Below are 16,204 nucleotides of genomic sequence, written 5' to 3' on the forward strand. Positions count from 1 at the left end.
GAAAATCTATTCCACTTGTCATGCAGCCAGGGAGAAAAAAGTTTGTTTTGATGGTCAGATGTTCTGATGGGCAAAAGTGAGCGTGTTAGAAACTGTGCAACATATATGACCACATACGTTAACTTTTTTTTTTTTAGTTTGGGATTCAAGGAGATTACTAAGTTTAGTGTTTTCAGAGAAAAGGATCACAATAATTTATTCATCTCTGTCTTGAATTTGCTGTACACCCATATCCAATAGATGGCAGTAAGAGATCCAGTAAGAGATTCAAAGAAATCGGGCAAAACAACAGTTTCAAATATAAAGAATCTACAGATTCTCCAAAAAAGTCTACAGTGTTCCCTCTTCCACAAACATTTTTTGGGAAGAAAAAGCCACTTTGGATCTTAAAAAACAACTCATAAATGTTTAAAAGAAATATAACTAGGAGGAAAATGCTTAAGGCATTTTTCCTACTAGGATAAATGTTTGAGGAGTTGGCAGAAAGAAAGTGTGCAGTGCAGTGGTGGGTTTCAAAAATTTTTACTACCGGTTCTGTGGGTGTCGCTTGGTGGACGTGGCATGGATTGGTGGGCGTGGCAGGGGAAGGATACTCTAAAATCTCCATTCTCACCCCACTCCATTTTAGATACTCTAAAATCCCCATTTCCTACCAATCAGCTGGGACTTGGGAGGCAGAGAATAGATGGGGGCGGGGCCAGTCAGAATTTTTATTACCGGTTCTCCGAACTACTCAAAATTTTCACTATCAGTTCTCCAGAACTGGTCAGAACCTGCTGAAACACACCTCTGGTGGAGTGGCTATTGAGACATCCAGTTATTTGAAGTGAACGGAACAAAAATGTGTTGTCGTTTTAAGCTGGGGAAATCTTTTCAACCAGCCAGTCTAATTATCAAGAGGAGGAGTGGATCACAGCATCGTAAAATATTTGAGCTGGAGGTGACTTTGGAAGACATCAATTCCAAAACTCTGCTCACTTCAGGATCTTCAATAGAAGATTGCAGATATAGTGTTCTTGAAAACTGATCATCCAAGTTCTCCCAAAGTAACTCTGGGGAGGGGGGAAGACAGACAGAGTCACAGAGACTATTCCATTGCCAAATATTTGTCCTAGTCTTTAATCCTACATTGCTATTTTTAACTCCTTATCATTTCCACTTGCAGTTTCTGCCTTGAGAAAGTGTCTGTTCCATCGGATCAGGACAGCACAACCTGAGGTGTGTTGTGGTTCCCAGCACCCCATTTGCAAACAACTTGTGTCTGCAATGCTAAAATTACAGTTTTGGAAAGTATGAATTTTTTGGAGAAAAAAAATCCTCAAACACAGAGGTCACTCCATCTCCAAAATGAGATGGAACCAAATTGCTCTAAAATCTTGGCAGCATGATTTGCAGCCATTGGGGTTGAAGCGGACTGTTAAAGGTGAAATTGACAATATTTCTCTCTCATTTCTTTTTCAAATGCCTGAAACCCTTGAAAAATGGACCAAAAGCAGAGGGGGAATCACTCAGATCTTCTCAGTTAAACAGGGGAGTAAGGCAGAGCCTTCAACTCAGAAAAGTTGACTAAATCAGATTGGATCCTGTAACGTTATCCTGGAACATGTATATTTACCTTCGTTTATTTGATTTACACCACCGTTAATGCTTCCCTTCCCGTAAGTATCCTGCAAACTTGGTTTGGCTGAGAGTTCCTGACTAGCCCAAAGTGATCCAGTCTAGCATTTGAATCAGGATCTCTCCAGCTTCAGCCTAGCATTTTAACTACAATAACAAACTGGTTGTCAAAATGAAAAAAACAATGATATAATGAACTACTAGCAAAAGTGTAATAAGAAGCAATTGAGTCCATTCTGCTTTTTGGAAAGCAAACTAGCTTTGATTGATGATATGACTGTACGACTAAATTCTCATATGCAGTCTTATAGCAAAAGTCTTGTTGCCTGGCTTCTAGCTGAGTCATGAGGATTTCATTCCCTGCCATAGGTTGGCATCAGTGCCTTCAAACATGACAGAGGTTAATAATGCTTTAACTCATTCACACTGATGATTTCCCCAGCCTTTCTGCGTTTACTAGTACCCTGTTTCTCTGAAAATAAGACCCAACTGGAAAATAAGCCCTAGAATGATTTTTCAGGATGCTCACAATATAAGCCCTACCCCAAAAATAAGCCCCAGTTAAGATTGTCAACCAGATGGAGGCATTTAGTACTGTATTTCCCCCAAAATATTACCTAACCAGAAAATAAGCCATAATGCATCTTTTGGAGCAAAAATTAATATAAGACCCAGTCTTATTTTGGGGAAAACATGGTATTTTTGAATTCCAAAGAGAATAGTATTCCATATTCATAATCATTAGAAAACAAAAGATAAATAGACATTTTTTTCACTTTTGATCCATCTCTCATCAATTATTTCTGGCTAGTAAGCCAGTGTAGGTTTGTTTTAAAGACTAGAATGCAGAAGAGGGGGTGGGGGGAAGAACAAGCAATTCTGAGGACTTATTTCCAATTTTACTTCTTAAGTAACTGTTAAAATAATAAACATCAACTAGCAGCATGATGAAAACTCCTTAATTGCGCAAAATTAGACAATGTCGACTGGCGACCCCCAGGGGGAGGGCCTTCTCTGTGGGGGCTCCAGCCCTCTGGAATGAGCTACCCCCAGGGATACGCCAACTCCCTGACCTCCGGGCCTTCCGGCGTGAGTTGAAAACTCTTTTATTCCATCGTGCAGGACTTGTCTAATAGTTTTAATGGGGATTTTAATAGTTTTTAGTATATTCAGCCTATCTAAATTATGCTTTTAAATCTGTTTTTAATTTTTGTATTTATTGTTCTTAGTTGGCTGTAAACCGCCCTGAGTCCTTCGGGAGAAGGGCGGTATAGAAATTGAATAAACATAAACGTAAACATAAATATGGACAGATTTAATCATAGTTTCAATTGGGAAACTGAGCATCCTTAATAAAGCAAGTCCAAGAAGGTTAGAGAATTCCTGGAAGCCTAAGACGCAGACAAATCAGCCATCAACAGGCATATGGAGATAAACAACACCTACATACCATTCAAAAGAGACAATCAAAAAGCTAAAAAGAGAAACAGAAACACCAAAACACACCTTCACCAGCAAGCAACACTCAAATAAGCAGAGATTAACACCAAGGTTAATACTACCAAGCTATAAACAACACCCCAATCAAGGCACTATCAACTCAGACAAACAAACAGTAAACAACAATCTAATTAAGGAACCACCAAAAATACTCCCACTAAGAGGACAAGCCAGGGGTGAAATCTAAAAATTTTCCCTACCGGTTCTGTGGGCGTGGCTTAATTGGTGGGCATGGCTTGGTGGTCAGATGACTGGGTGGGTGTGGCTAATAACAATAAATAATAAAAATAATAAACAAAGTATACAAAACAATAAGTGGTACCAAAAACCATCTTTCATACTTTACACACATACAACACAACACAACACAACTGACACACACACAACGTAAAAGTAGCTGCACTTCACACAAAATTGCAACAAGCAGGAACCTCACACAGCCACAAAAAGCTCAAACACCAACTTTCACACTTTATACACGCACAACACAACACAACTGACACACACACACAAATTGCCACATACAACTTTGTGAGATTTTGTATGTTTGTGTAGTTAGAGTGAAACACTACAGAAACACACCAAATCTCAGAAAGCTACACAAATATTTTATTTTATTATTTTATTTTATTTTATTTATATTTTTTAGATCAGGGGTCTCCAACCTTAGTAACTTTAAGGTTTGTGGACTTCAATTCCCAGAGTTCCTCAGCCAGCAAAGCCAGCCAGCATTAGCTGATCGCTGAGGAAATAGATTAGCTAGCAACTGATTCTGTGTGGTGCTGAAAGTGAAACTGCTCCTTTCGGGCTGGGAAAGCCATGCGTTAGATCAGTAATCAGGTAAGTGCCTTAGAATCTCTTAAAAGGAAGTTTTCTACTTGTAGAAAACATGTTTTTTAAGGTTCTGCTGATGAGGAACTCAGGTGAGATCACCAGAGGAGCCTTTAAAAACAATTTTTTTTAAAGTTTAAAGGCTCTGCCGATCTCAGCTGAGGGGCAGGATCCTCAAAGGCTTCTTTTTTACTTTTAAAGGCATGTTTTCGGCTGAAGAAAAACTGCTTTTAAAAGTAAAAAAAAAAACCAAAAACCTCTGCTGATGGTGCGGCTCAGCAGAAGTGGGGGGCAGGGCCGGGGATTTTTGAACCGGTTCTCCGAACCGGCAGCCACCATCACTACCGGATCGGGTGAGCCGGTCCAAACCGGGAGCATTTCACCCCTGGGACAAGCCATGTGTACATAAATAGAGAGCAATTCATTCTCTTCTAGCACTGATGATGTTATCTAATCGGGTAATGAAATTCTGCAAGAAAGCAACCAAGCTTAGAGAGCATCAAGGACCACAAAATAATAAAAGATACAATGCCAAACTGTATCAATACAATTATCAGAAGAAACTATTTTATGGCAGAAACTGTAGGACAGGGGTGTCAAACGCAAGGCCCGGGGGCCAGATCTGGCCTGCAGGGTGCTTAGATCTGGCCTGTGAGGCTGCCCTGGAAACAGCAAAGGTCTGGTCCATGGTGCCTCTGCCAGTGAAAATGGAGCTTGGGAGGGCACCTTTTCTCTGGCAGAGGGTTGCAGTCACAGCCAAAAATGGAGCTCGGGAGCCTGTTTTTGCTGGCAGAGCACTTGTGCTACCACAGGTGCCCCTGATATGAGTGATGTCGAGCTGGCCATACTCACCCTGGCCACACCTACCCTGGTCCACCAAAGTCAAACACAACCCTGATGCGGCCCTCAATCAAATTGAGTTTGACACCCCTGCTGTAGGGTGCTCTGATAAACTTATGGGGAATGGGGAGACTAATTGGAAGTAATTTTTTTATATCACAAAACTTTACCCTCCCATCATCATCTTCTGAACTAGTTCTGGCATTACTTCTTTTATTTGTATTTGCCTCACAAATAGCTCTTTCTAGAAGGAGAGCCACATTCAGGCAGATAAAGAGGAGATCTATTGCTATTGCCTAAAATAAGAACAGAAGGAGGTCCATTTCAAATGTTTCAGCAAATATGTTTGTTGCCAGCAACTTTAGCCCATCTTCCCATGCTGGCAATAAATATGTTTGCTGAAATTTTCGAAATGGAACTGTAGAAGCTTCTACTGAGTGATTCCTACAATGTTCCTACTGATGTACTATAGAACACTTAAAAAGACACATAGTTGTTATATACCTATTAATCTTGTTCCTTAAAAAAATAAACAGGTGATTTTTTAAGTAGGCACAATAAACTGATTTGCTTCTTGAAATTCTCCTATACAATTTAAGGTAAAGGTTCACCTAGCACATATGGGCTAGTCGTTCCCAACTCTAGGGGGCAGTGCTCATCTCCGTTTCAAAGCCCAAGAGCCAGCGCTGTCCAAAGAAATCTCCATGGTCATGTGGCTAGCATAACTAAATGGCAAAGGCCCACGGAACGCTGTTACCTTCCCACCAAAGGTGGCCCCTATTTTTCTACTTGCATTGTTTTTTACGTGCTTTCGAACTGCTAGGTTGGCAGAAGCTGGGACAAGTAACAGGAGCTCACCCCGTTACGCAGCACTAGGGATTCGAACCACTGAACTGATGACCTTTCGATTGACAAGCTCAGCATCTTAGCCACTGAGCCACCGTGTTCCTTTTTATACAATTTAGAGCTGTGCAAATAATTTGGAAAATATCTTTGTATAGAGCAAGGAAATGCAAAATGTAATCCCTATCTGCAACTCTTCAAAGCAGGTGCAGCTTTGTGCAAGATTGTGCTATTCCTTTCAACAGGGAATACTGTCTGACACCATCAGACACAGACCGGTGTGACATTCCTGCTCCCACATGCTCTAAAGCACCTTTTCTGAATGACATCCAAAATGCTGTGCAACCTCTAGAGACCCTCTTTCTCATTGCATGTAGATTACTTTCCCCAGTCTGCTGACCTTCAGATTTGCTTCATATCACGTCTCAAAATTTCATTGACTATGCTGACTGTGAGTTTTTGGAGTAGAAGTCCCTGGGAATATTTCGGCAAGGCTACAGAGGTGGTTAATTCTCATTTGTAGAAAGGAATAGCAAAATGAAAAGCTGAAATTTGAAACCCTAATATGTGGGCACTTAAATTCTTAAATTAAGAATTAAATTCTTTCATCACTTAGTTCAGGAGATCCAGCAGGGGTAAAATGCTCCCAGATCGGACCGGATCACACGATCCGGTAGCGATTGTGGCCGGTAGTTTGGCAATCCAGTAGCGATGGTGGAGCAAAGCTCCACCCACCCACCCAAACGTCATTACTTCCTGGTTTTAATGTGTTTTTTACCTTCTGCATATGTGCAGAAAATTTTGTGCATGCGCAGAAGATCTGAGTGGAATATGGAAAGAGTGAAGCAAGCGCGCATGTGCATGGTGCATGCACTTCCGGATCAGTAAGGAAGGTATTTCTCACCCCTGAGATCCAGTATAAAAAAATGTGCCACTGATAGAAATTTCCCCTGCAAGACAATATGCTCCGAAGAAGAACACCTCTTTGTCATTTATAATTTTTACTGAAGTTTAAAAATACAAAAATAAAAAGTAATGCAAACTAAGAAAAGTAGAAGGTGATGAGAGAAAAAGGGAGGAGGGGGAAAGGAAGAGAAATATGTAAAATATATAAAAGAATGTGTGTGTGAGAGAGAGAGAGAAAGAGAGGGAGGGAGAGAGAGAGAGACTTCTGGCTTTATCAAGTCAAGTGCAAACAACTTCAATAACTTATCACTTTTTCTAACATTTCAATCCAAAATCTTTTCATACCATATCTCATCTTTATCTATTGGGAAAGAGCAAAGCTTCATCATTCAATCTTAATCAGCAAAAGTAAGAGCTACCAGAAATGTGTGTGCATATGTGTGTATCTATTTAATCTTATATAAATTTATTAACCTTAAACAAGTAAATCAATTTCACATTAATTTACTTTATCCAGGAACTTATCATTTTCTCTAAAAAAAAAACAACACTCTTTTTTTCCATAGCTTAAGTCATATCTATAAACAAATCTTTAAAGCCTCATCTTTCAACCAGAAAAAATCCATTAGGAGCTATCAGAAATATTGAAATTTAATCTCATCAAACAATGTTCCCCAAATTAATTTCTTATCATTTCATCTTCATCTCCTCTCAGGAACCGCTTTGCAAATTTAACTTCCCTTCAATTTTAACATCATATATTTTCCCATATTTTATCTGCAAACAAATCTTTAAAACCTCACCCTTCAGTCGTGGATAAGAAAAAATAATTAAAAACTGCTAGAAAAGAAAGTTCATCATATTTATTTTAGTCTTGGTCAAATAAGCCAACTGTATAAATCTTAAAGACTTGCTGTTTATTCTTTTTAAGTAATGTCCCAGAAGATTACCAGTATTTATTGTCATTCCCTCTTTATCTTTTCACAGGAATGCCTTCTTAGGTATAACACATTTCTTTTATAAATCCGAAATAAGAAAGTTGTCCAAGACACTCTTGAGTTGAAAATCACAGCTCTGAAAAATATTCATATAGTTGGAAAAGAGATTGAGCAGGATTAGTCTGACTGTGCAACTACCAGTATATTCTTTGGAGATTATTCCAAAGAAGTCTAATCATCTCTAATCTTTCATATGATGGCTGCAAGAAAATACATATTTTTTTTTAATTGCCCATTCCTACCCCTTTAGAACAGTCTTTCTCAACCTTAAAAAAATTCAGATGTATGGACTTCAACTCCCAGAATTCCCTAGCCAGCATGACCATAGGCTGGGATATTCTCAGAGTTTTCAAAAGAGACATAAAATCCTGATAATAGCACATTCTAGAGTAGGAGTCTCCAACTTTGGCAACTTTAAGACTTGTGGACTTCAACTTCCAGAATTCCTTAGCTAGCAAAGCAAAGCTGGCTGAGGAATTCTGGGAGCTGAAATCCACAAGTCTTAAAGTTGCCAAGGTTGGAAACCCCTGTTCTAGAGCACGTTTCAGAAAGTTGCCTAGGTTGAGAAACACTGCTCTAGAATGTGCTATTATCAGAATTTTATGTCTCTTTTGCCCCCCTGATAATGACTTACAACATCCTTAAATCACAAATTTTTAGACGCAAAAGTGCACAGCTTCAATTAATCAGCTGATTAATTGCCGCTTATAGGATTGTCCTTTCATAAAAATGAAAGGCAGCCCTAAAAAACTCATCAACCTCACTGTTACTTTTATCTATATAATTGTTGTAAATTATATTACTACGATTTATACCCATGAGTCATACTTATGTGGTAAACAACCAATAAAATACAATAATAACTGTTAAGAAAGTTACATAGCGATAGCAGGAAATTTACTGAGTAAAATAAGACATCAAATAAAATTTGCACCACTATGAACCAATGATTTTCTGATTTAGTGAGGCTGCTAAGAATCGCCTTCCATTTGGTTCCATCAAAATTAATTGACCAGAGTTGAACAGAAAAGAGTCCCATTTTCCAATTTTATAGTATAGAAAGGTAACATGGAAAGAGGTAGATCCTAAATAAAATAAGCATTATGAAAATCCTTCAGCAAAACTTTGAATTATGCCTCAACATAGATTCTGGAGCAGCTGAAGGCATGCAGCAAAAAGTTTAATGTGATATTTTCTGCATGTACGGAGATGGAGCTGAGGGATGCTATAGGGTTTGAAAATTTCTCTGCTCCTCAATATTTACATGAAGTTGCTAAGTGAGATTATTAATCACCATGGGATGAATTTTCATCAGTATGCAGGCTGACCATCTTTGATGCTAGATGTGATCGCACTACCCAAAACAGATCCAGTGTGCAATCCATGGCTTAGGGCCAGGCTACTTACGGGACCGTCTGCTGCCACCGATTGCCTCCCACCGACCCGTGCGCTCTCACAGGGAGGGACTCCTTAGGGTGCCGTCTGCCAGGCAGTGCCGACTGGCGACACCCAGGGGAAGGGCCTTCTCTGTGGGGGCTCCCACCCTCTGGAATAAACTTCCCCCAGGACTCCGTCAACTTCCTGACCTTCGAACCTTCTGCCGCGAGCTTAAAACACATCTATTTATTTGTGCAGGACTGGACTAGAATTTTAATTTTAAATTTAATTTTAATGGGGTTTTATCATTTTAATTGTAATTTTAAATTTTGGCCTATTTCAATAAGTTTTTTAATTAGTGTTTTATCTTGTATTATATTTGTATTTTTATCGGGCTGTAAACTGCCCTGAGTCCTTCGGGAGATAGGGCGGTATAAAAATTTGATTAAATAAATAAATAAAATAAATAAATCGGAGGGTTCTTCTGGATTCATGACTCCTAGTGGAAAAGTAGGTGGTAGTTCTGGCCATAAGAGCCTTTGCACAACTTCTTCCTCCTATATTCCCCACAACAACCACCCTGTGAAGCAAGTTGGGCTGAAAGAGAGAGAGAGACCGATCCGAAGGTCATCCAGGTGGGTTTCATGGCTAAGGTGGGATTTGAACTCACACTCTCCCACTTTCTACCCTGGAGTCTTAACCACTAGACCAGTGATGGTTAACTTTTTTGGCACCGTGCTGAAAGCATGCACATGCGTGCGCACACACCCATAATGCAATGCGTGCACAACTCCACCCCACTCCGAGTGCGCCCTGCCCCCTGCGCATGCATGCCCCACGTGTGCCCCCTTGCATGCGCGCACAACCCCCGTTGCGCCCCAAGCATGCACGTTCAACCCCCATGCATGTGCATGTATCTCCCGCATGTATTCTGCCCCACACACACATGCATGACAGAGACCTGAAAATCAGCTGGCCAGCAGGAAGCGCATGTGCATGCACGGCAGAGCTAAGCTGATGCGATGGCTCGCATGCCTATAGAAAGGGCTCTGTGTGCCACCTTTGGCACGCATGCCATAGGTTCACCATCACGGTGCTAGACCAAATTGGCCCTCTGCTTTGCCTCCACAATGTTCCTTATAAATTTGTAAGTTTTGTGCGGTTTTCTAGAACTGGATGGAAATGCCCAGCAAAATAAAAAGCGCAGAGGCTGTTTTAAAAACCTTGACAAGAAGGTTTATCTTTCAGCTGTTATTCCTCACACTAGTACATTGACTTCAGGAGCTCTATTGACTGGGGAGAGGGGAAGGGGGAACAAAAACCATAAGCCACTGATCACACTGCCTGAAGTCTTTTTTAAAAAAAAAAATCCACAGGCATCTTCAATCCAGCAGAAAAAAAAACCCAATCTGGCTGATGTTTGCCTTCCACAGACCTTTACTGAATATCCCAAAGAAAACAGATCATTTTCAATCTATGCCAAGAAGTGAAAAAGGATCTGCCACTCTTATTTGATTTACGGGTGATTGCAAAAACGGTACTTTTCCATACAAATATTATTTATGAACCATCATGGAGAGAAAAGGGAAATTGAGACTGTCAAATAATACCATGATTTTTTAAAGTAGAGATTTTCCATCTTTCTCCCCCCCCCTCCCTATTCACTTAGCTATCTTATCCTGAAAGAGAACAGGGTATGTATTGATGTGTGTATCTACTGTATGTGTCAGGCATACAAAGACCAGGTCCATGCATGAAAGACCAATTATAAACTGATTTATTGCTAAACAGCTATGCAGAGGAATCTGCTCAATTAAAGTTAGCCCCTGCTCATAGTAGATAAGGGTCAACTGAATTCAAGGGAAGATTGAGCTTAATCTGCATGTGGCTATGTAGGAATTCTAGGCTGATCCCTCTTTTAACTCCACCACCAGGTTGTGCCACTCCTTCTCTTACACTATGTTAATTCTCAGTTTTTGAAATGCCTTGATTTTGATTTCTTTTATCTACTGGTTCTGGGATTCCAATTCTATATCTAGAGATGGGTGTAGACAGAATAAGATATTTGGATTTTATTAAGGGATGGAATATAGGAATCTGTCTACTTGTCCATCTGGATCAGCACTGGGCTAAGAGATTGAGTGACTGGTCCAAGGTCACCCAGCTGGCTTTCATGGCTAAGGAGGGATTTGAATCTGATTTCAGAGTCTTCTCATTTCCCTGGTTATTGGCCAATGGCCATTCTTCCTGTGGTTCAGAGAGATAATGGTTCAAATCATTGAAAGGGCAGCAGCTTGAAGAAGGAAGTTTCTTACATTGAATAGCAATAAATTTCTGGAGACATCAGGTTTAACAGATAAACAGAGTTGGAAGGGACCTTGTAAATCTTCTAGTCCAACCGGCCGCCCAAGCAGGACACTCTACACCATTTCTGACAAATGGTGATCTAGTCTCTCCTTCAAAGCTTCCAGTGATGAAGCTCCCACAACTTTTGAAGGCAAGATGTTCCATTGGTTGATTGTTCTTACTGTCAGAAAAATTCTCCTTATTTCTAGGTTGAATCTCTCCTTGATCAGTTTCCATCCATTATTCCTCGTTTGGCCTTCAGGTGCTTTGGAAAATAGTTTGACCCCCACTTCTCTGTGGCAGCCCCTCAAATATTGGGACACTGCTATCATGTCTCACCTGGTCCTTCTCTTCGCTAGACTACCATGCCTAGTACTTGCAACCATTCATGGTATGTTTTAGCCTCCAGTCCCCTAATCATCTTGGTTGCTCTTCTCTGCACTTTCTAGAGTCTCAATATCTTTTTTATAGAGTGGTGACCAAAACTGGATGAAGTATTCTAGATGTGGTCTTACTAAGGCTTTATAGAGTGGTATTAGTACCTCACGTGATCTTGATTGTATCCTCCTGTTAATGCAATATTGAACCTGGGACCTTCAGCTTGGAAAGAATAGCTTTCTATGTATTAACTGCTTTTTCTTGAAATCACATTTTCCATCTACCTCATTTCTAGGGACAGTTATGAGCTGCATTTAATCCTGAGACAGGGGAAATGATCAGGGGTGAAATGCTCCCGGTTCGGCCTGGATCCGCCAATTCGGTAGTGATGGCGGTCAGTGATTTGGAGAACCGGTAGCAAAAAATCCTTCCCCCGCCATTCATGCCCACCCAATCGCTCGGTTGCCCACTCCCCCGCTTGCTGCTTCTTTTAAAAATGTTCTTAAAAGGTTAAAAAAAAGGCTCTGATGATCCCAGCTGAGCTGCCTGATCGTCATAGCGTTTTTTTTTACTTTTAAAAGTATTTTTTTATAACCTATTCGGCAAAATAGGTTGTAAAAAATGCTTTTAAAAAGTAAAAAAAGGCTCTGACTGTCACAGCTGAGCTGCACAATCATCAGAGTCTTTTTTTAACTTTTAAAAGCATTTTTTCTACAACCTATTCAACCAAATAGGTTGAAAAAAAATGCTTTTAAAAGAAAAAAAATTACATGCCACAGCTGATCACACACACACACACACACACACACTGTTCTACTTAGCCAATGCCTCCTTTTGTGTGCAGTGCACATGCATGCACCTTGCATTTGGTGCGTGGTGCGCACTGTGCATCCACGCACACAGCACACATGTGCAGCCAACAAACCGGTAGTAAACCGGTTCAGATTTCACGACTGGAAATGTTGGCTCCAAGTGATGAGACTCAGAATCAGAGGGGCTTAATTAGGATTTCTTGCTTTTCTTGAGCTTAGACCGTTTTTAGTCCACCCATTAGACTGCTATTCTGCACTCTAGTTCTTTTTTATGTCTCCTATTTTGAAATAATCATCTCTGGTTTTTTTTGAAAGAGACAACTCTGAAGATGCAAATTAAAAAAAAAAAGAGAGATTGTGGGTCTTGTGGCATACTGAATCCACAAACTGCCCATCCCCTCTCCAGAAAGTCAATCCCGAATTCTTGAACCTACATCTGTATTGTTGAAATTGACAGAGGGAGAGACTAACATTTTGCCTCTCACATATCCAGGTGCTTTGTGGTGACTCATGTTAGTTTTCCTTCTCACAGCTGTTAAATAATTGCCACTCCACTGCAAAAGATCGTTTTGCGAGTGTGCCAAGATTTTAAATGGAATTGGTTCTAGGAATAGGTCATTCTTCATGTCAGATCTATACACTGATGGGGAGACATAATCAACACCCACAACTCCAGGCTGATTGTACCCTTCAATGAGACTGCAGATGGCTCCTCTTTCCCTCAACCTCTCCTATCCCTTTCATACAGTATATAATTCTGAGAAAGAAGCCACCCAAGAACATTTTTATTCCATTATCTTCTTAATCATTTGATAATCTTGGGCAAATTTTGAATTTTTCTTACTTCTCATATTCATCTGATCTTCAATTAGAAATTAACCCACTGTTGTGGCCCTCCAGCTGCCGGCGGAGCCGGCGGCAGACTTGGACGATGAGGAGGTTGGAGAGGAACTTGGGCCAGCTGGGGAAGGCTCTGATGGATGCTCTGTGTCGGAGGCAGAGATAGAGCCAGGGCTGTCTGACATTTCCCAGCCACTGGAGAGGCAGCTGCCATTGGAGGCTGAGATAAGTGAGGAGGAAGAACAGCTGGGGCCTGTTCCAGAGGCACCTGTTAGGAGAGGAGGACAACTGAGGACAAGGAGTCGACTCAGGAAGCAAGGCACATGTGGATGCTGAATGGCCTCTCCCTGGCTGGGGAATAAATAGAAGGAAAGGGGAGCGGTGGTCATAGGAGACAACAGTTCAGATTTCTGAAGATTTGGCTCATTGGATGGGAGCTCACGGCCTGGCAATTATCGCAAGGAACTGATAAGGTCTGTTACTGCAGTTAACTCTTTGAAGGATTATTGCTTGGACTTTTCAGTGTGTGAATGCCATTAATTCACAGGAGATAAATAAAAAGGGTTTTTTTGGAGTCTGTTTCTTGTTTTTACTAAGGCTGGGTCAGAACAGCCATCAGAGGATAAATCCAAAAGCTATGGAGGAAACATCTACATGTCTAGATGCCAATTTTCTCTGTATATTTTATTCAAATTGTGGGATGTTATCTTTGCATGCACTTGTAGTCCTCGACTTAAAACAGTTTGTTTATTGACCATTCAAAGTTACAATGGCACTGGAAAAAAAGGGACTTATGACCATTTTTCAGACTTATGACCATTGCAGCATCCCCCATGGTCACATGATCAAAATTCAGACACTTGGTAACTGACTCATATTTACGACGGTTGCAGTGCCCTAGGGTCATGGGATCCACCTTTGTGACCTTCTGACAAGCAGAATCAATGGGGAAGCCAGATTCACTCAACAACCGTGTTGCTAATTTGACAGCTGCAGTGATTCGCTTAACGACTGTGGCAAGAAATGTTGGGACAAGGCTCACTGAACAACTGTCTTGCTTAGCAACAGTAATGATGGGCTCAATTGTGGTTGTAAGTCAAGGACTACCTCTATCTCTTGGTAAAATTCACAGTTCAGAATTGAATGGTATTGCGGCATAGATCTTATGCAGTGTAAATGTACCAAAACACACATTTACTTGACTTTTTTAAGTACAAAGGATGGATAAAGCCTGACTAGGTGGCTCAGTGGCTAAGACACTGAGTTTGTCGATCAGAAAGGTCGGCGGTTCGAATCCCTAGTTCAGGTCTCCTGCATGAGCAAGGGGTTGGACTAGATGACCTCCAAGGTTCCTTCCAACTCTGTTACAGTTATAGGATACTTCAAGCTATTTCAGTTTTGAGTGGGTTTTGTAAATTGCTCTTCAATCAATAAAGCTAAATTAAGGACATGCCAAACTAAAGCACACCTCAAACAGATATTTGGGTCCAATCTCCAGAACACCTTTATAAAATGATGAAAAGATTAGGACTGTGGAAAACTCTAAAAGGGTGAATACAAAATAGATTTATGAATCCAGTAGAGACCAACTCTGAGCCTTCATTGCTTTTTGGGAGCCCTGGGCCAATTTGACATCTTTTCTGCTGTGTCTGGCATTGTTGCAAATATTGTACCCAGTTGCAACTTCAATTTCATTCATAGAAAATGCTGGAGGGGTCTGTGAGTTCTGTCTGAGATGGATATGAATAAACAGCCAATGAAATGCATCATCTCACAACTTTGATTCTTCATATAAAAGTTCCCTTCTCACCCTCATGCGTGGTATGTGTCTTCTCGGTCGATCTACCAGAGGCCTGGGACTTTAAGTATTCCATCCAGTAGTCCAAAAGATGTTTTCTCAAGAGGCAACTGGATTTCCTTTGTTTCTCCTTGAAGATGTTTTGCTTCTCATCCAAGAAGCTTGTTTAATTCTGGAGAAACTAAAGAAGCTTCTTGAATGAGAACCTAAATGTCTTCAAGGGAGGAAAAAAAAACCCACTGCCACTTCTTTTCTTACAGCTTCTTCACCAAGATTGGCCTTTTACCAAGGTCCATAAAGAGGCGATCCATGCCAAGAAGGAGCAAAGCTTCGATAAGTTGAAGCATTTTAGACTGCAGGCAGGGAGGCAGCAAATATTCTTCATAATATAGCCCTGAAAGGGTTCTCCATAAGAAATTTTGTCAGAGAGAATCAGGACTCTTTGAAGCCACACACAACCCTACTTTCTCTGGTTAGATTCTTTGTGGACAACCTTTTTAATTATTCATTATCCATCTCATTATTTGTAACTTTAGAACTTTTTGTAAGTTTCCCTCAGGCCAATGATTTCTGGCCATTGGTCGACTGAATTCCAACAACTCCCAGAGAGGCTCTAAGCTAGACAAAACAGGGTTAGAGGTTATTGAAGATTTTTTGATGCAAATTACCCACTTCTGCTACATCTTGGGTCCCATATCTTGCTGAAGTAAAAAGAGATGTACTTGAAAATGCCAATGAATAAGTAAAATTCTTCTCAGGGAAGTGAAGAGCCCCTCTCTCTTTGGTCCTTTCAGCTGAAGAAGGGCAAGGTGTCATGTGTAGTACAGACAGAGATGATACATTTGCTATTTTGAACCTTCTTCATTTACTTACTTACTTACTTATTCAGAGGGAGGAGAAGAGGTTTCTCTGCCATCCACTTTTATCATGGGAAGAGCTTCTGTCAGAGCTGTGCAAAGGACTGAAAAAGAGATGATCCACAAAATGTGCTGGGTTGAGCAATGCCCCCCTTGGTGAAGCATGAAAGCTGCTGCCTATAAGGCGGCTATAATAGCTTTCTCCAGCTGTCTACCAGTATGGGTGCCTTAAAAGTAGCTTCTTTTTGCTCAGCAGAAATG

At 40.7% G+C, this 16,204-nt stretch overlaps 1 protein-coding gene across 1 annotated transcript in view; it reads left to right on the forward strand.

Moving 5' to 3' along the window:
• Nucleotides 1-16,204, forward strand: part of LOC131200942 (calcium-activated potassium channel subunit beta-2-like) — a 590,719-nt gene that overhangs the window by 16,517 nt on the left and 557,998 nt on the right. The gene's annotated exons all lie outside the window — the stretch shown is intronic.

Source organism: Ahaetulla prasina, chromosome 6, assembly GCF_028640845.1.
Source record: "Ahaetulla prasina isolate Xishuangbanna chromosome 6, ASM2864084v1, whole genome shotgun sequence".
Taxonomy (NCBI): Eukaryota; Metazoa; Chordata; class Lepidosauria; order Squamata; family Colubridae; genus Ahaetulla; species Ahaetulla prasina.